General features: G+C 35.2%; 1 protein-coding gene across 3 annotated transcripts in view; it reads left to right on the top strand.

Annotated features, from left to right (window-relative positions):
- Positions 1 to 20,909, top strand: part of CFAP299 (cilia and flagella associated protein 299) — a 613,297-nt gene that overhangs the window by 308,970 nt on the left and 283,418 nt on the right. The window lies entirely within an intron of this gene.

Below are 20,909 nucleotides of genomic sequence, written 5' to 3'. Positions count from 1 at the left end.
AAGAAGGGTATGAAGTATTATGAAACGATGACTAATTCTGTCTGTAGGGAAGCTTCTTCATAGGGGAGACGACACTTAAATTTAACTTTAATTTAATTCATTTTGATGGATCCTATTTCGGATCTACTTACTGGGCATAATTTGAAGGAGGTAGAGACCAGAGGCAGAGACAGTGATACTGATATGGTGCAATGGAAAATAATTTATGACTTTAGTCAAACAATTTCCCTTCATTTTAAGGTAATTACTGTTGAAGTTTAAAAATAAATTCCAAATTAGTGGAATTTAAATTAAGAAATTATCATTTCCTCCTGCTTTATTTGTCCTTTTCTCTTAGATTCAGAAAGTCCACCACTAACTATCTTGGAGGCATTTGACTGAAGTGAAAAATTAATTTAAAAAACCTTTAGATCAAAACTGATCATTATTTCTAAATAAAATGAAAATACAAGTTTATTTTGTAGAAAAATAAAATGTTTGCTCAAATTGTATTATTATTAAAAGACCACTAAAATTGGATTTTAAATGTTTTTGAAAGATTCCTAATTGTTGTTATATGGTTCAGTTTCATGTATGTTTAGGCATTAAGGAGTTTCCTTTCATAAATCACTGAAAAATATGTTCCTTGTGAAATGGACTTTCAGTTTTATTCATGATTAATAAGGGAAAGAGGTACAATTGTGTCTTTTTTTCTCAGTGCTATACGGGCTTTCATTTGAGAGGTTAGCTTGTAAATAAGCAAAATAGTGACAAAACAGCTTCATAATACAGAAATGCCTTATATAATACATGTGGTATGAGAAATATGAATACAGTTCATATATAGAATCATTTAAAAATACGTTGGGAAGGTTAATATTTGCAAGCGTTTGCAGAATTCATAGTATTCACATATTGAGAGCTATAATTTTTGTGTATTAGGTATTTATTTTTTAAATAATTTTAAATTAATACTTAACGAAAAACTTTTTAGAAACATCAGTAAGACAAAAAAATTACTTTTTATCCTACCATCCCCCCAAAATAATTTGTAGGATATATCTTTTATGGATACATAAAACTATGTAACCTATTTTTTTTTACTGTTTTCTTACAAAAATTATATTGATATATCATTTTTTAAACTTAATTCTTTACTTAGCATATCCCATTGACATCTTTTTAATATTCTAAATCCTTTTTTTTTTTTTTTTTTTTTTGCGGTGCGCGGGCCTCTCCCGTTGCTGAGCACAGGCTCCGGACGCGTAGGCTCAGTGGCCATGGCTCATGGGCCCAGCCGCTCCGCGGCATGTGGGATCTTCCCAGACCAGGGCATGAACCCGTGTCCCCTGTATCGGCAGGCGGATTCTCAACCACTGCACCACCAGGGAAGTCCTCTAAATCAGTTTTTGAGAACGGGATCTTAAGGCTTACACAAATGTTATCATATTGATATATCATATTTTATTTAGTCATCTGTGGTGGGCATTTACACTGTTCATGTTGCCTCTAATGTAACCATGAAGGTGAACTACCTGAGACCTAAATATTTGTGCCCATCTCTTAGAGGACAGTACAAGGATGTAGGCAGTAAGTGTCTTAAGGCTTTTGATTCATAGTGTGAAAGGGCTATCCAATTTAAATGCCTACTTTCTCTAAACTCTCCCATCCTAGGTAGCATCATTATTTCATCATTGTTGTTGTTATTTTTATTCTTTGTAGTTTTCTGCTTAAAAATCATTTCTTCGGTGTTGAACATATTTTACATTTATTATCTATTTATATTTTTGTGAATTGCACATGAATGTACTTTTCTGTGAATTTATACAGTACCTTTTGTCATTTAGGTTGTCAATATTTTCCTCATCCTGTCCCTTGCTTTGATATTTTGTTTATGGCATTTTTGAAATGCAGATATTTATAATTTGATTTGTCTAGTCTAAATATCTTGCTTCTTTGTCTAGGCTGTCAGGTGCATGCACGTGTGTGTGTGTGTGTGTGTGTGGGTCTGTGTGTGGTATGGGGCTGTAAATGGGCACATAAAAGTTTTAAAGCACTCAGATAAATTTTGAAATATTAATCCACTACATATTATTGAATTTCATTCAGGACAAAGTCAAAGCCTATTTAAACAGTCCATATATTTATGAATTTGAGGATTCACTTAAGTTGCAAGGTTAAGGCCTTAAAAATGTTCTGGGGCTAATTAATTCTCTCTAAAAGAAAGATAATGCTCTTAAAATCTAGGACATACTCTACTCAAAATTAGTGTATTTGGGTGGTTTTGAGAATAGAACAGAAGAGAGAATTCCTACGAAGATGAAAATCTACACTTATGCTAGGAGATAAAAAGTCAGTGGTATGATTAAGTCTCTCAAAACACTCAAGACAAATTAGGCTGTGATTGTCACAATGAAAGTTTCATCTGATGAGAACTTGAAACAGTGCATGGTTGCCAATAAATGTTTCCCATTAGAAGGGACACTGTACATTTTAGATGATGAAATACTGTTGTTAATGGATATAGAACTTCAACAGTGCCAAAAATACTTCATCAAGCAAATTCTCTGCATGCGGTGAAATTTCACCAAGTACAAAAATTTTATGAACAATATTTTAGAAAATATGTATTTATATATTTGGCAAAACTATAGAGAAAAGTAAAAAATGAAAAACATAAATTTTAGGTTAGTAGTTACCTTTGGGAGGGAGGAAAGGGAGTGTGAATAGGGTAAATAGGGGCAACAAGTTACTGAGAATGTTCAAAGTGGTGGTGGTTACACAAGTTGTTATTATCATTATTATCCCTTATGTATACATTATGCCTAGGCTTTGTTTGAAGAAGCTATTAAAATATTTTAATAATTTTTGAAATCACAAAAGTATCTAAAATAAATACAGTGATAGTCAATACTTCTGAATGTGTCCTGTGTGCCAGGTACTTCCTTCATGTCTGGTTCCCCTTCCCCCATCACGTTTCCACACTGTATTGACCTCCTTCCTACCTGTCTTGTGTTTCTGTTCTGCCTCTGGTGCTCTCTCACTGCTCTCTGGTGGATGCCTTCCTGATATGGCTGTTCAGTTTTCTCTGCCAAAATACCTTGGGTAAGTTCTCCCCAAGAAGCATATTAATGAGCTTGAGCTTCTAAACCTGACTCACTCCCAATTTACTTATCTTACATGTGCCCTATTGCCATAGAGTCTCAGATTCAGGCCCCCATGTTTTCCAAATGGTGAATAGACAAGTCTAAAACATTAATACTATATGAAAATTGTTAATAAAAGACATAGAGCCTCTTCTCTCCTTTGTCTCTTGTTATCGATGGCCTTCAGAGACAATGGCCCATGCTTCTGCTGTCCACTTAAAACTGTGAAATGATGTTTAATTTTTATCCCAAACCTATTTTCTCAGCTCTACGTTTCTATATTCACCTGCATGCCCTACTTGTATAGCAAACATATACTAAAGTGGATGCATAATTCCTCACACTTACCCTAAACCTCCTCTTCCTGTGCTATGTGTTGATGAATTGCAGGGCTACTGCCAAATGGTGCAGATAAGAGTCATAGGAGGCACCCTGGGCTTGTCCCCCCATTCATTTCCAGTGACTCCACCCTGGCCATCTGTTTCCTTTCCTCCTTCCCTCTCACTGCTATAGTTTTAGGGCTTCATTTTTACTCAGCTAGATTATGTATGTAGTAACAAATTAAAAATTACAAATGACCTTTTTGACCTATCATATTGCTTACTCAAATTTATTCTCTACACAGAGTGAGCATCCTAGAACATCGATCTATCAACATCATCCTCCTGTTCAAAAAGCATTTCTCCTCAATGTCTATATCAGTGGTCTCCAAAGTGCAAACCTTAAGGGTGGGCAAGACAAACCAGTGTAGTGCAGGAAGAAAACATTAACACTTATATTTATGTTTGGTTTTTTAATTTATTTTTTATTGAGGTATAATTGACAATATAACATTGTGTAAGTTTAAGGTGTACCACAAGTCGATTTGATACGTTTATATATTTCAATATGATTAAGACTGTAGCTTTAGCTACTGCTTCTATCACATCACATAATTATAATTTCTTTTTTGTGCTGAGAACATTTTGTGTTTGTTGTGAATATATAAAATTAGGAAGAAATTAATCTTTATTAGTATTAAAATATGTATTGGCTGGATTGGCACTGTTTTTCTTTTCATTCAATCTATATAGTCTATGGCCATTGGTTATGAACAGTAACAAGATATATTGAGGAGCAAGTTGGAATTTAAAAACTCTAGCAATTGGCTAGTGGTACCTTTACTTATTTTCTTCCTTTCAGCATATATTAACGTATTGCAGTTTATGTGTGACAAGTTAATTGGATTTACTGATTATAATATCTAGTTTTAATTAAACTAACCTTCAGAAAATGGACAAGAAACTAACAAGTATTTCTGCAAAATGAAAGAAAAGGAGAGAGGGAGAAAGGGAGAGGGGAGAGGAAGGCAGGAAGGAAGGGAGGGGGGGAAGGGAGGGAGGGAGGGAGGGAGGGAGGGAGGATGGAAGAAAGGAGAAAGTGAGGGTGGGAAAGAAAGAAAGCCTGCTGATTAGGAATGATACTAATGATGAATAAATTGAATAAATTTTCTAAGTGAGGAAAATCTTCCTTTAGGGAGACTAGATTAAATAAAAGACATTTAAAAAGTAGATAAAAGCTCTAATATCTTTCAATTAATTTGTCTGGAAAAAAATTAACATTAGAGAAGATGAAAATTTGCTAGCTGAATTTTAACCAAAAAAATTGTGTAATTTGTGGATGTAATTGAAAAATGAGTGTCATGATTTAGTGAGTGCATCTTGGTTTGTAACTTTTCTACTTGCATCTAAGTAAGTTTGTGGGTTATCTTTTTTTCAGTTCTGACAGACATCAAGAGGAAGTGGGCAGCTAATCCAAATTTAGAACCAGATTTTTAAAGCACTATTTTACAAAGTGTTAGATGTAAATTTGGCGGGGAGGGGAAATGAAGCATGTTTATTTAAAAAATATTCTAGGGCTTCCCTGGTGGCGCAGTGGTTGAGAGTCCGCCTGCCGATGCAGGGAACATGGGTTCGTGCCCTGGTCCGGGAGGATCCCACATGCCGCGGAGCGGCTGGGCCCGTGAGCCATGGCCGCTGAGCCTGCGCGTCCGGAGCCTGTGCTCCGTCCGCAACAGGAGAGGCCACAGCAGTGAGAGGCCCGCGTACTGCAAAAAAAAAAAAATATTCTAAACTAAAAATAGAACTACCATATGACCCAGCAATCCCACTACTGGGCATATACCCTGAGAACACCATAATTCAAAAAGAGTCATGTACCACAATGTTCATTGCAGCCCTGTTTACAATAGCCAGGACATGGAAGCAACCTAAGTGTCCATCAACAGATGAATGGATAAAGAAGATGTGGCACATATATATATATTACTCAGCCATAAAAAGAAATGAAATTGAGTTTTATGTAGTGAGGTGGATGGACCTAGAGTCGGTCATACAGAGTGAAGTGAGTCAGAAAGAGAAAGACAAATACCATATGCTAACACATATATATGGAATCTAAAAAAAAAGGTTATGAAGAACCTAGGGGCAGGACGGGAATAAAGACGCAGACCTACTAGAGAATGGACTTGAGGACATGGAAAGTAAGAAGGGTGAGCTGGGACAAAGTGAGAGAGTGGCATGGACATATATACACTACGAAATTATACTCCAATAAAGATGTTAAAAATAATTCTATATTTCATCTCTATTTCATCCTTTAAAGAATATATTTGATGTGTGTTTAAACATACATCCATGTTAGTAAAGTAATAAATATATATGTATATATTTATCTATTTATAATAAACAAAAATGGCACAAACTTAAAATACTTCTGTGTTTTAATTTTACTTAGAGTACATATTCTTTAAAAGGTTAATAAAATAGCATAAATTTAGGATAGTTATGGAATATATGCTACTTAGGAAAAGCAGGATGAAATTAAAAGTTTTGACAATATGAAAAGGGCTATTCATAATCCTGACCATCTAATTTAAATATAGTGTATAATAAATTTCACTATCTGGTTTCCCAGTTCTCCTAGAGGAAAGTACTTGTGAGGTAGGCACAGACAAAAAAATGTGAGGAGACAGCTGATATCCTGAAAGCAAAGGGAAAATTAAGAACTATCTCAAAAGTGGTTACTCAGTTGTATAATACTTTACATAATACAAGATGGATATTCATGATGGCATCAAGAAACACTTCGTTTTTATATTAAACTGGTTTTGATTTTCACTATAATTATTTGAAGTTTATCACTTGAATTATTACACTCCAATATTGAAATTTTTTCATAGTCTAAGATACTTTTTCTCAATAAATTAGACAGCCATGTAGTGTTCTTTTCTGGCTGAACATTTCATGTGAGTGTTTTATGAAATTATTCACTGCCGTGAAGTCTGTGTCCAATTTGCTCACATACTAGTAATGTCTGTTATGTAGATGTGGGTATGCATAGTGTGCTAATTAGGGAGAATTCATTTTTATATACGAACGCAATAGGCAAGCATTAAGCTGATTTTTTTTTTCCAGATACTCACTCGTTGCAGTTACTCCATTTCAGATATAAGATTTGCTTCAAATTGTGGCTAACCTGATTATAAAGCTCCATAATGTTGGAGTACTGGGGAATGATAGGCATCTTCTGAAAGCTGATTAAGAAGATCAACAATATTAATACATTATTGGGTTCATGTGTATCTGTCTAATTGCTGACGTTCAAGGAAGATGAAGCATATTTAGTGATTCATTATGTTCTTAGGATAAAGAGAGGCACAAAAAGAAAGGCATAAATTTAGATGGCAGGTATTTAGGTGGTATTTACTGGTCAGTGTAGATGGCTCATGGAATTTTCTTAAATTCTGTGGTGCTCCAAAGACCTGATAGTTCTTATTAGGTCTTGTCAGACCCTATACTAAATAATGTGTTTATGGTTCTTGGTTTCTTTCCTTTTTTCAGCTTTTTGGTCACGCTGTGTTTCAGGTCTGGTTAATCTTACTGTAAAGTTTTCTGACGTAAATGAATGATTATCTGGGGATAAAATGTCAATAGAAATTTAAAGTAAGCACACAAATGTAAGAGTGTCCACAGATACACCACCTATATTGCACTAATTTATTAATTTGTGCAATTTTATATTCATTATTCTAAATATTGGTTTTAAAAAATAATAGATATTTCCACTTATATAAGTAAGAAATATTCCAAGACTTCTGTTTCCTAGTCCCTTTATTCAGAGCCCCCCCCGACCAAGGGAATATTTTCATAAAAGACATTAAGGGTGAATTCTAGGCAATGCCACCTAATTATCAATATTAACTTATTACTTTTATTTATAAAAATAATGTCCTAGGAGTTTGTATTCTGCACAGAATTAATGAAAGACAGTGAAGGTTTTCAGTGAAACTGATTAACTTGAATAGGTTTTTTCCATTAAATTATTGATAACATATCAGTTGTCCATTTATCATTTCCAGTAATTATTTGCTAAACAGTCTCTCTAGCATAGTGGATAGAAAGAAAGGATTTACTACGAAGTAAAGGTGACACTGAAAAGTACTAAGATAAGCTATCTTTCATTGGTGCCTGATACAATGTCACTGAAATACTTATTTTAAAAACCAATATATTCTGGAATCATGGCAGGAAATACATTTCATGTGTCTTAAATCTGAATCTATATAAAAGCTAGAAAGGATACTGGGTAGACAGACTTGGTATGGTAAGTGGGTCCTGCAGCTGTGTTGGCTTCACAAATGCTTTGCATGTATCATTCTTGAAGAGCGAATAATAAAGCAGTCCCCTCGTCTTCCAAGGGCATGAGAATATTTTTTTCCTTTTAATAATAGTCCCAAATATTATCTTCATTTTATTTCCTTAAAATATTTGAAACAGTGAGTAGACACTTCAACTTGAAGACACAGCTGTTCAGTTGATCAGGCACAAAAGAAGACCAACAATATCCTCAAAGTGAAATTGAAATTGTAATTATGTGGATTTTAGCTACTGAAATTATAAACGTGGGGACCCTTCAAGGAAAGCTGGAAAGCTGCCAGCTGTGTTTTATGAAAACATTCGCAGATATCACAAAGAAATTTACATTTTGTCACCCTCTTCCCTTTGTCGACATGTAAACCATCTCCCTGCTCTCTACCACGTACTTCTATTTGAAGGTGGAAGTCAGGTGGTTTGAAGTTGCTTTAATGATTTCCTCTCATCTGCTCAAAATGAGCAGCTGCAATAAATTGTGCAGCATCATTTTGAATATGCATAGACCGATGCTCAGCTCTGATTAAAAAGAAAGTGTGACTTTATCTTCTTGGCTATTTCAGCTTGCATTGAACATTTTTAAGGCAGAACTATTATTGTTGCATTTTGATACTGTACAAAATGGACTATTATTGTTATGGGGCCTTTGAGATATATTTTAAGTTACTTAATGTACACTTTGAAAATTTTTAGAAAATTCTTTGACAAAAGCTAGAGAAATTTTTCCTTTTCAAAGTTTCCAAAAAATTCTATTTAGTTTTTTTATGATTACCCCTCAAAATTATTAATACAATTTTGGGTTATTGAAGATAGTCATTTGCTTTTATCAAAGCCATGTGAAATAATTAATGTGCTCCCTGCCATATATTTCTTGTTATTAGGACAAAGCTAGAACTTTGTGACTTTTCATTAGCTTTCATGTTTTTATTCAATTCTTGTGTCTGTCCAGCCATACATTTCTTCTATTTTTAAATTATTTCTTTTTAAATTTTTTGAAATTTTTAACGTTTTGAAAATGTTACCTCTCTGAGCATACCTTATTATTAACTTAAATTTTAATTTATTATTTAAAAAAAGCTTTGGATTTTTTCATAAAAAATCTCCAAACAAAAATGTTGATTATCATTTGTATTTGGGGTCAGCATCTACTATTTAAACTACTGCTGAAAACATGTAACTTTCATCTATAGTAATCTTGTTTATTCCATGAAGATTCTAAATGCCAAAGGATTCCTTGGAAGGAAAGTTAACACTTAAAGTATAAAAATAGTTTTGATACCCATTATTATGAATTTTGAAGTGAAAAATGATTTTGAATTATTATCAATATTTTAAAAATATTTTCTAAATATTGATAATGCAAAAGTATCATTAAAATATTTTTTTAATATACTACTTGTATGTCTCAAAATTATGAGACATCTGGGGTTAGAATTGTTTACCGTGGCTAAATCTATTGCTCACTTCTAAGACTTGATTGAATTTTCTTTGTAGCATTTGATAGTATTAGCTATTTAAGCTTTTTGCCTTTTTCTGACTCTCCCTCCTACTCCAGACCTGGTACTTTTTCATAGCAGCATCTCATGTCACTGCTAGCCTCTTAAATATATCTGAATTTTATTCGTGTTTGTATGTTCCTTTCTTATTAAACTTACTCTACCCTGGGTACTTCTTTTTTTCCCCAAGTTTTCACCTCATGCTCAAGGCTAACAGATCTTTCTTCGTCTCAGCTCTCTCCTATGAACTCCAGAACCATGTCATCAAGTGCTGCTGGAAATCTCCACTGAGTTGTTCTACAGACACTTTAAACTCAGCTTCTCCAAAACAGAACTTATTATTTTTCATTTACCCCTATTCCAAGCCCCGTGTTTCCCCACTACTACTTGAAAAGGCCAGGAACATGGACATCATCCTATAGATAATATCTTCCTTCTAACCTAATCTCCCACAATACTCATCAAGGCTTATCACTTCTAGCTTTTCAATACTGATAGCAGAGTATCTCATTCAACAGCCATTCCAGCCCCTTTCTATTTTGACTTCTCAAATCCTAGATGCCGGAAAATAATAAAATTACATATTTCTAGACTGTCTTGCAACTAGATTTCTACATGTGACATAGATACCTCCAAATAGGGAGGAGCTAAGCAAGAAGATGCTGTAGTCACACTCACCAAGCACCATATCTTCTGTCAAACCTTGATGGTACCATCTGATATTTTGGACAGCTGAAGCAGAAACCCTAACATCAAAGTTCCCAAGGGATGAAGAGTGACTGAACATTTCTTATGACTGGCTTGCCTTCAATTTCCATAGTCTGGCATTCAAGGCTCTCCAAGATCAGCTCATCTACTTTTATTTTCTTTTTGTCCTTCCATTACTCTGTACTACAGACAAACAGGACTGCTTTTGTTATTCATACTTAAACCAGAATTTCCTGTGGTCAAGCCTTTATTCTGCATTTTCTTCCCATAATCAGCCCTAACCTCACCCTTACAAATGTAATCTTCCAGTTCCTAGATCACTCAAATTCTGTTACTTCTCTTATTGGTTTATACATTGGAATTCATTTATTTACATGACGATTTTTTTCTGTTCTACTCTTTTGTAATTTTCTTTAAGAAATAGTTTATGTTTTTTTCTTTGTACCCCCACAGATTTTAGCTTTCAGTTTTTGGACCTTGAATATTTAAATATTTTGAATGTATGCATGGTTTTGATTAAGGATTACTGAGATATGAATGGAATTATTGACCAACATTTTATATTGTGGTAAAATACACATAGCATAAATTTTGCTATTTTACTTTTTTTAAACAGTACAGTCAAATGGCATTAAGTATATTCAGATGGTTGTGCAACTATTAGCACCATCCATCTCTGGACTTTTTCATCTTCCCAAACAGTAACTTTGTACCCATTAAACCAAAACTTCCCATTCTAAAATAGCTAGCCCCTGCCCCACGGAACCACCCTTCTGCTTTCTGCCTCTATGAATTTGACTACTCTAGGTACCTCATGCAAGTAAAATCACACGATATTTTTCCTTTTGTGACTGTTTATTTCACTTAGCATACTGTCCTTAAGGTTAATCTAGGCTGTCACATGGTCAGAATTTCATCACTTTTTAAAACTGAGTAGTGTTCCATTTATGTATATACCACATTTTGTTTATCCATTCATCTGTCAATGTACATTTGGGTTGCTTCCACCTTTTGGCTGTTGTGAATATGCTGCTGTGAACATGGGTGTAAACATATCTGTTCAAGTCCTTGCTTTCAATTATCTTGAGCATATATCCAGAAGTGGAATTGCTGGATCATATGGCAATTCCATATATAACTTTTTTCGCACTGCTCTACTGTTTTTCATTGTAGCTATACCATTTTAAATTCCCACAAGCAATGCTCTAATTTCTCCATATCTTTGCCAATGCTTGTTATTTTCTGTTTGTTTGCTTGTTTTTGATAGTAGCCATCCTAGTGGGTGTGAAGTGGTGTCTCTTTGTGGTTTTGATTTAATTGCCCTAATGATTAGGGATGTTGAGCATCTTTTCATGTGCTTATTGGCCATTTGTATGTCTTCCTTGGAATAATGTTTATTCAAGTCCTTTGCCTTATTTGTTAATAGGGTTGTTTGTTTTTTTGCTGTTGAGTTATAGAAGTTCTTTTATATATTCTGGATATTAAACCCTTATCAGATATATGGTTTGAAAATATTTTCCATTTTGTGGACTGTCTTTTCACTCTGTTGATAATATCCTTTGATGCATAAAAATTTGTAATTCTGATAAAGTCCAATTTATCTACATTTCTTTTTTGTGTCTGTGCTTTTAGTGTCATAGTTAAGAAATAATTGCCAAAAACAGTGTCATGAAGATTTTCCCCTTTTGTTTCTTCTAAGAGCTCTATAGTTTTAGATCTTATGTTTAGGTCTTTGATCCATTTTGAGTTCATTTTTTGATTATGCTCTAAGGTAAGAGTCTAACTTTGTTCTTCTACATGTGGATATCCAGTTTTCTCAACACCATTTGAAAAGACTATTCTTTCTCTGTTGAAAGGTCTTGGCACCCTTGTTGAAAATCATTTGAGAATACATGTGAGGGTTTATTTCTGGGTTCTATATTCCATTCTCTTGGTCTATACTTCTCTTTATGCTGGTACCACACTGATTACTTTGTAGTAAGTTTTGAAATCAGGAAATGTGAGACCTCCAACTTTGTTCTTTTTCAAGGTTGTTTTGACTATTTGGGGTGCCTTGAAATTTCATATGAATTTTAATTATCAACCACATTTTTTTGTCCTCTTTTTACTCAGCCACACAAATGGGCATAGAGTCAAAGCAATTAGTATTCCATCTGTTTTTTTAGTGCAGGAGAATATTGCATATTTTTGGATATTAATAATACCTGAACCATTAGAATACAAAGAAGACATTATTGTGTAATGGAAACAACCTTGAATAACAGTTGAGAAGTTGAGAGATTCTGGCTCTAGCCTCTAACTAGCTATGTGGTCATCAGCAAGCTATTTAATCCATCTGGGCCTCAGTTTCTTTATCCTTATACTGAGGGTATTGAAATGGATTATGTCTAGATGTGTTCTAACTCTGAAATTTTTATGAAAAATATAATCTTTGGAAATTCTGCATGATAGCATTTTAGTTCCTTTCCCTACCTACTCCTAGCTAATATTATGATTATGAAAAGTAGTCCTTCTCTCTATCGAATATATGTGTAGCCCTTCCTGTGGCAAAGGGAAATCTCTTGTGAATTCTGTACATGCATATGTTTGTTAATGCCCCATCAATCAGGAGGTTGATGAGGTGGAAGTTTAACAAAGGATGAAAGACAACTTGTACCCAGGTGTGCAGAAAGAAGTAAGTTGGGTAAACAAGAAAAATCACAAGGGGTTAGCACCAGAAGCAAACAATTAGGAGAGGCCAGTGGAGGAAAGGTGGTGGGAAGCTTGTAGAACTGGAAAGTTTGGGGCTGGAATGCTGGAAACTGGGACAGTAGAGGACATTTCCACTTATGCATCTGAACTAGAATTAGGACTACCCACATCTTTAGTTGCCCAGGGACCTAGAGATATAGAAGCAGAGAAAAGGAGAGAACTCTTCCTGACGTGTTGAAAAGGAAGGGTGAAGCATAAAAACTGGATGAAATTAGAAAGAGAATGTAATGTAGCATAGCATTAGCCAAAGGTAATTTAACAGATGGCAAGATGTATAAGATGCATAATTGTGATCCTGACCAGTAACTACGAAATATTCAATAAAGTCCCCTAAGCTCATGAATGCTTTGTGTGAGAAACATTTTGGTGTGTTTAAACTGCCAAAGGGCTAATTCTCATGCCTGCATCCATGTAGCCCAATGCAAAGGCAGCCCTTGAATTCAAGAACTTGGAGAATATTAGACCACCAAAAGTTCCCAGAACTTTGGGGAAGGCCTTGGAAACTTACAACTTTAGAAAGTGGTAGAGAAAAGAGATACAAGGTGATATTGGAATATAAGAGAAAGAGAAAAGGGAGAAATTAGCTGTTGAATGGGCTGATTTCAGTGGGATATACAAAAAAGGTCAATTTTATTCTTCTCCAACCGCTGCTTTTAGATTTGTCCTGTGGAATCTGCCTTCCTTTTCCCTGGACAATATCACAGGCTTAGTTTTCTATTTTTTTTCCCACTAAAGATAGTCTTACGGTTAATTCAAATTCACTTTCAGTTTTTAAAAGTCCAGTCCAGTCTAAATCAAACTTTTAGTCTAATGCATAATTATTATTATCAGATAAGTTCTCACCTTACATTTGGGGTAGGAAACTGTGATCTGTTTCATTGTTTATTTCATATTCTTTTGAATAAGAAGAACAATAGCTAAAATTTGAGTGCTAAGCTGTGCATTCTATGTGCATAGCACGTTTATCCTTTGTGACAACCATATTATTGGCTCCATCACATAAATGAGGGAACTGAGCCTGAGAAGGTGAAGTCCCTTTCTCAAAGGTCATATTTTCACTGGTTTTAGGCTAGATCTTCCCCACTAAGGCAGCATTTTATGCATATCACTTAGATTTCATTTTTCAAGTTTCACTCTATCAAACCTGGCCCATTGAGATCCTTTCAATGTTTCTGACATCCTACCCCTTTCTCCTAGCTCTTGAAGGCTGCCAATGGATAAAACCTTCCTTGTCATCACCCCAATTGTTGATAAGACGGTTGAACAGATTGGTACCAAGAGCAGAGCCCTGAGGTCATCTGCCAGAGAGCAGTTCTTACGTTGTATCAATTCAACGTTCTATGCAGGCTGCTGATTTACAGGTTGTGAATTAACTCTCATTCAGCCCATTTTTAAAAACCTGGTCCACAGATTTTTGTCAAATTCTTTTTCCTTCTCTAGTATAACACCTTTATCTTAAAGATAATACGAGAATGAATTTGCTGTTCTATGGGCTGATGTGGTGATGGTGGTGGGCAGAATACAGTGTAAATATGAAGACTCTATAAACTATTATTTTTAAGTTCACGAAGTGAAAATATCTCAACGGGTCTCCCAATACATTCTGCTCCATGCCAATACATTAATAATTATATTATTTATTTCTTAAATATCTATAAGTCCTCATGCTTCTTAGTAACAAAACCTAGTGCCTGATGTCTAAATTTTCATAAACTCAAAAAGTCTTACAGAAGTTCCCCTTGAACATTCTATCTCATATTTTCTTATTTTATCATTACCAAAAGATGTTTAATAGAGGAGACTGGTATTTATTTTATAACATAAAACCTACAGGATTACCTGGAAAATCTCCATTTTCTTTTAACTAACCTAATGTGGATCTATCCACATTGAATTTAATGAAATATCTCTTGAACATATTTGTATTTTTAGCTTTGCTTTTAAGGTTAATGAGTTCCATATGTTTACTACTGAACTGCCTAAAATAAATATTTTAGAACGTTTTTATAATTTTAGCTTTGAAAAATAGGAATAGCACAAAATTTATGAGATATTTATTGAGTACATACTATTTACACAGTGCCTTATCCATAACAGATGCTCAATAAGTATTTATTTAAAGAGCTTTTGTGTTATGGAAATCTTGTGTATTTTCTTTTCTGTATTATAAAACGTCTTTCTTTGAGTGTCAAGGAGTGCACATTAGTTCTAGTCTTAACATTTGGGGGAGTAGTCCATTTTTATAAGTTTTAGGATTTTATAGACTTTAATCATATCTATTTTTAAATTTCACTTTCCAAACTGGAGTCCCAGTTGTTTCTAATATAATCTTGTAGGAGAGCTACATACCATCCTTGCTAATTGCAGTTGTCCATTTCTGAATCTTTGCCAGAGTAGTTGTATCTTTTCTGTTCCATAACTGATTAATCAGAATGTAAGCTTCTAGGTATGAGTGACCATTATTTGTTGTTCCAGGGCATCTTAAGATGTTTTTCTTTGTTTTATTTCTGCCATTTATCCTGAGATATCTATTTTTTAATCTTTCTAACTATTATATACTGGTTTAATTTTTTAGAATCAGGAAGTCATTAATATTATCTAAACTAGACCCCTTCTCTTTGAAATGAATTCCATTTTTCTTGTTCTTCACCCAATGGATAAGGTTTAGCCACTCTTACCCAGGACTACTAGGCTTTGCATCATTAAAAACTCTTATTACAATTACCTTCACACTTTTCTTTTTCTGAGTAAAAGTACATCTTTCTGTAGGTTCTATTATGTCTGTTTACACAGTCTCAAAACTGTTTCTCAGGGCTTCCCTGGTGGCGCAGTGGTTGAGAGTCCGCCTGCCAATGCAGGGGACACGGGTTCGTGCCCCGGTCCGGGAAGATCCCACATGCCCCAGAGCGGCTGGGCCCGTGAGCCATGGCCGCTGAGCCTGCGCGTCCGGAGCCTGTGCTCCGCAATGGGAGAGGCCACAACAGTGAGAGGCCCGCATACTGCAAAAAAAAAGACAAAAAAACAAAAAACAAAACTGTTTCTCTTCCACTGAAGCCTAGGCACTTCAGACATACATGTATATTATGTCTGTCCCAGTAACGTCTCAGAAAAAATTTTAAAAATAGAAATGGTAAAATACTTAAGTTCATATAAACAGTACAATGATATCGATATGTATTATTTGTGTAATTATACACAATTTAAATGATATTAGAAAATTATTTAAAATTTGTGTCTGGATGTTGTTTTATCAAGACGACACAAATAGGAAACTTATCCACAAAGCCAGAATTGAATACTCTATACAATGCTATTGTCCTTTAAAATTTTCAGATAAAAGAGACTTTGGGGCTGGCCTCACACGTTCAGCTAACATTTCTCTGTAGTTTTCATCACTTATTCTAAGAAGCTCTTGTTCAGCGAATGAATTTTCAGAATGTTATTAAATTTAGGTTACTAGTTTCTTAGATTTGGTTTGAGATCTCTGAGGGGAAAACTGCAGAGCGTCACCATTAGCTACCCAACACATAATGTCTGCTTTCAAAACAATGAGCAGGGAAATGTGACCCCGTGCTTGGGAATTGAAATCTTGCCAATTGCACTGAAGTGTTACATTCATTATGTCATACCACACACATCTGATAAGGGAAGACATAATGCTGTTGGATAGGTTCTTGTATACAAGAACTCTCTAGGTCAAGTAAAGGGCTGTTTTTCATTTAATAACTGAACTATGCAGGTGCTAATTTGGACCATATGTAGGACAATGAAGAAATATGTTACTCTACAGTGGAATGGTAGCATGTGTGTGAATTGATATTAAGGGGGATTTTTTGATTAATTAAGGTGCCTATGCTCTGGTTAATTTAAACCATGGAAATCAATTAGCATAACTTTGTAAAAAATAAAGCTTGCAGAAAACTGTCATAATGCTGAAATTTTTCCTGTTCCTTCTCTTCATACACCCTGACTTTTTGAAGCTCCCAGTGGACCAGTTCATCTGAGAGAAACATATTGGACACTGGGAAAGGCCAAATTAGAACTGAGGCAGCAACTGACTCCCTCATTAAGTATGCCTGCCATGGGATCTACATAGTATATCTGGCACAAGTATTACTGAGTGATTCAGGTTCTTAATATTTTTCATCTTCTTGTGGGAACTAAGTTAGAAAAAAGGACCCCAGAGGTAACATGCTAAGAACCATTTTCACAATTTAATTGCAAATTTGCCCTAAGCAACCAAATATAGACTACGTATTGAGGATTAAATAAATCCGTGAGAACGTTGGTGAAAATTTCATTTGGATGCTATTAGGATCAACTCCTAAGAGAACTTTTTAGATTGTTGACCTATCTAGTGAAATCCACATTTTGCAACCTTCTGCCCTCCAGTTGCTCATATGCCTCTCTAGCTTTTTTGTACTTTCTTCTTTTTGAGATTATGTTATAAAAATCCTTTTATTTGCATTACAAATATTATTCTCTTCCTAAAAGAATCATTAGAGCTGAGTAGTTTTTTAGTTCATTATGATCATACAAATGCATGTGAAGAAAAATTTTGTCACCCTACTGGATACAGAAATGCTGCCCCAGGTCTCCCTATTTCATGGGTCTTATTGCAATTGCACAATGGCAGGGTTTATGGTGCCGTGGCAGCACATAGAGGCCATTCTTAATTCTGAGGAGCAAGAAGATTTCCAGAGAATATAATTTTTGATCATATCTTTGGCACTCAACCAGGATATGGCCTGTCCTGAGCCTAGATTTCTACCGTGATGTGAAGCATCTGCCCTATCAAATGAAAATATGGACTAATTTCCTCCCAAGTTGCATGTAAAACTCATCTCCACTCTACAGTGCAGTGATTTGGAGACCATGTGCATGGTATAACATTTCTGTTTTTCCCTTTACACTTCCAGCTGAAACCCCCTGAGTTATGCTCCTTATATACTTGTTCCTATATCCCTATAGCTTGCTAATTGGACTTATCACCTCTAAAATACCCACACATATCAGTTTCATAAATCTCTATAAAACGTACTTTGCAAAAGTTACCCCTTCTCCTTAGAAAACACTCTTGCTTCTAAAATAAATCCTGAACCCTGAGCTGGGTAATTAAGTCACTACGCCATCTGGCCCAACTTACCAGTCAACTTTCTCTCCTGCCACCCTCCAATGTGTCTTCACTTGAACAAATCTGACCCATCACTGGACTTTTGAAACTATTATGTCAACTCTCCTCTAATCTGTGCTCTCCCAATTCCGTTTCCCTGGAATGTGCTCCTCCCTCCTCGCTATTTATTAAACCTCCATATTTCACATTCTTATCTCAAACTCCAGCTCTACCAACCCGGATCTCCTCAGCCTCAAAACTCTTGAAATTAGTTATTGTAGGATCTCAGAATTTTCATACCTAAAGGGAGCTTTATAAGTGACCTATTTTAATAAGCTCATTTTATAAGTAAGAAAACTGAGAGCCATGGAAGATAAAATTAATAGCTTGCTATTGAAGAAAGCTTTAAAGATACACAGAGGAAGGATTTATCCCTGGGGAAGGGGGTGGGTGGTGGGTGGGCATCACAATTGTAAATTCTTTGAGATCAGAGTTTGGGTCTCATACTCATCACCTAGCAAGTATGTAATGGGTGCTTTGTAAATAATTTGATGATGACATCCTGATCAGATTTACATGATAGAAAATGGTGACCATTTTTCGTCATCTAAAGGCTATCCAAAATGTAGAGCATTGGCTTCCATCATTATAAACTTTGCAACAAAAATATTAGGTTGGCCAAAAATTTCGTTCAGGTTTTTCTGTAACATCTTATGGAAAAATCCAAATGACCTTTTTGGCCAACACAATAATTTGTAAAAATCATTCTTTCATCTCAGCAGATTAATGTCCTTATAGCTGTCATAAACAGCTAAATTTACTCATAGAGGGAGTCATTCCTAGTATTTACTATTTATACATAAAAATTATTTTAAAACTTCCATTTTAAAGTTTACTATGAATAAAATTGTCACTGCCCTGAGAACTGGTGTTTCTGCCTCACCACTTAATATTGGAAATACAACAGTTGAGTTCTGAAAGTCACACGTGGAGTACATTCTTTGGAATCTTCTTTGTTTGATCACTGCTGAACAACACGCAAAGCTTTGTATTTTTTCACCTGAATAAATAGTGCCCTGCATTTCACCCTTTGAGGTCAATACATATGTCTCACAAGACAGGCGTTCTTCAGCTCTTTCCTGCAGATTCTAATGAAAAGCAAAAAGCTCAGCACTCATGCCACCTGACTGAGAGTGGAGGAGTCTGTGTTTTTTATTCTTATTTTGCAAGACCAGATGCTGGTCACCAGTAGTTTTATATATGGTAATGTTTTCTCAGTAGGAAGGAACAGGGTACATCTATATACTGCTCTCAACTTTATCTACCAACATAGCTTCAAAGTAGATGACTTGCCAAATACACTGAATATTTAAATTTCATTGTAATTTGTAATAACAGGTGTGCAAAAGGGTTGCCAGTATCTGTGTAGTGTTTGTGAATTTAATTATTACTTTCCAGAATAATTAATATTTAATTGATATTTTGAATTCTAACTTAGCAATAGCTCTTTAAAAAGTTTCACTTTCATTAGAAATTGTTATTATTCATAAATGTCAATTGTGGGTGGAAAACATGTTTACTATTTTTAAGAAATCTCAGATTATTTACAACATGTTTTTAGTTGAAATTTTTTTCATTGTGTTTTGAATCTGACACTTTTTAAAGTAACATAAAGAAAAACTACTGTGATTTAATTGTGCAGAACAAATGCATTATAAGGTTTAGAGTCCAAAGCAGAAACCAAGACTTCATTTGTGTAGCTTCCATGAGTCTCCATAACTTGACCTATTTTTAGATGCAGGGGCCAAATTTGGGGTGCTAAAATTGTTCTAGTGGTTATCAGACCATTTATGTTTGCTAACAAACCCTATACACTCTATAGTGTTTGGAAATGTCTCAAAATAGCATCATTAAACAAACTAAGTATACACATATATGTGATGAGAGCCACATTAATATGAATGTGCACATGGTTTTCTTATTTAGGCACAGGATAATATTTCGATAGCACATCCGTACCTCATCATTCATTTGGGGAAATATTTGCTGTGTTTTTAACTAATAGGCAGTGTGGACTATTCTGGATAATCCTAGGTATATTGTAAAATTGATTTCATTAGCATATCTTACCAGTTAAGTCTAGTGATAATATATGGACTGCTAGAACCTTCTTGGGTTTTTGTGGTTGTTGTTTTTTGCTTTTTACCACCTAGCTTCTTCCCACTTACCTTATTCCAGGGACAGCTTCCTCACATGCATTGAGGTCCAGTTGCCGTCCTTGGCAGGTACCTTCACTACCCAGATGGGGCAAGCTGTATTTTATCCATCCACATGTTTTGTTTTGTTTTTTCAGAATGAAAATATGGCCCAAATGGATGTGATCACCGGTATAAATTTTGTTTGTGTTACTCCCCACCACCACATCCTCAAATGTTCCTCTCCTTTCATAAAGCTAGAGTTGACTGTATCAGAAATCCACCAGTGCAAACCACATTTTTATCATCTTAAATGGTACAAAAACTTGGGCATAAATAGACAAAAGCCTCATGTATATAGTATTTTTAAAGCTATAGAAGAGGGCTTCCCTGGTGGCACAGTGGTTGAGAGTCCGCCTGCCGATGCAGGGGACACGGGTTCGTGCCCTGGTCCGGGAAGATCCCACATGCCCCAGAGCGGCTGGGCCCGTGAGCCATGGCAGCTGAGCCTGCGCGTCCGGAGCCTGTGCTCCGCAACGGGAGAGGCCACAACAGTGAGAGGCCCGCGTACCTCAAAAAAAAAATTATACAAGAAAAATTTGAGTCACTATGACTTAAATTTACTAATTTAAAATGAGTCATTTGTTCAGTGGACATATAGGAAAGAGGAGAAGCTGGATTATGCAGAATAGTGTGGTTTTCCTGCACCATGGTGAGAGGAGAACCTCCTGACAGCAGTTAAAAGTGACAAGTGACAATCAAATACCAAGATAAGAGACAGAAAAATAAAGAAAGCAGCACATGATCTGTGAAAGTACAGTGAATCTACA

Source organism: Monodon monoceros, unplaced genomic scaffold (genome assembly GCF_005190385.1).
Source record: "Monodon monoceros isolate NGI ecotype Baffin Bay Population unplaced genomic scaffold, NGI_Narwhal_1 Super_Scaffold_20, whole genome shotgun sequence".
Taxonomy (NCBI): Eukaryota; Metazoa; Chordata; class Mammalia; order Artiodactyla; family Monodontidae; genus Monodon; species Monodon monoceros.
Note: the sequence above shows the minus strand (reverse complement) of the source record. Positions and strands in the feature narration are given on the sequence as shown.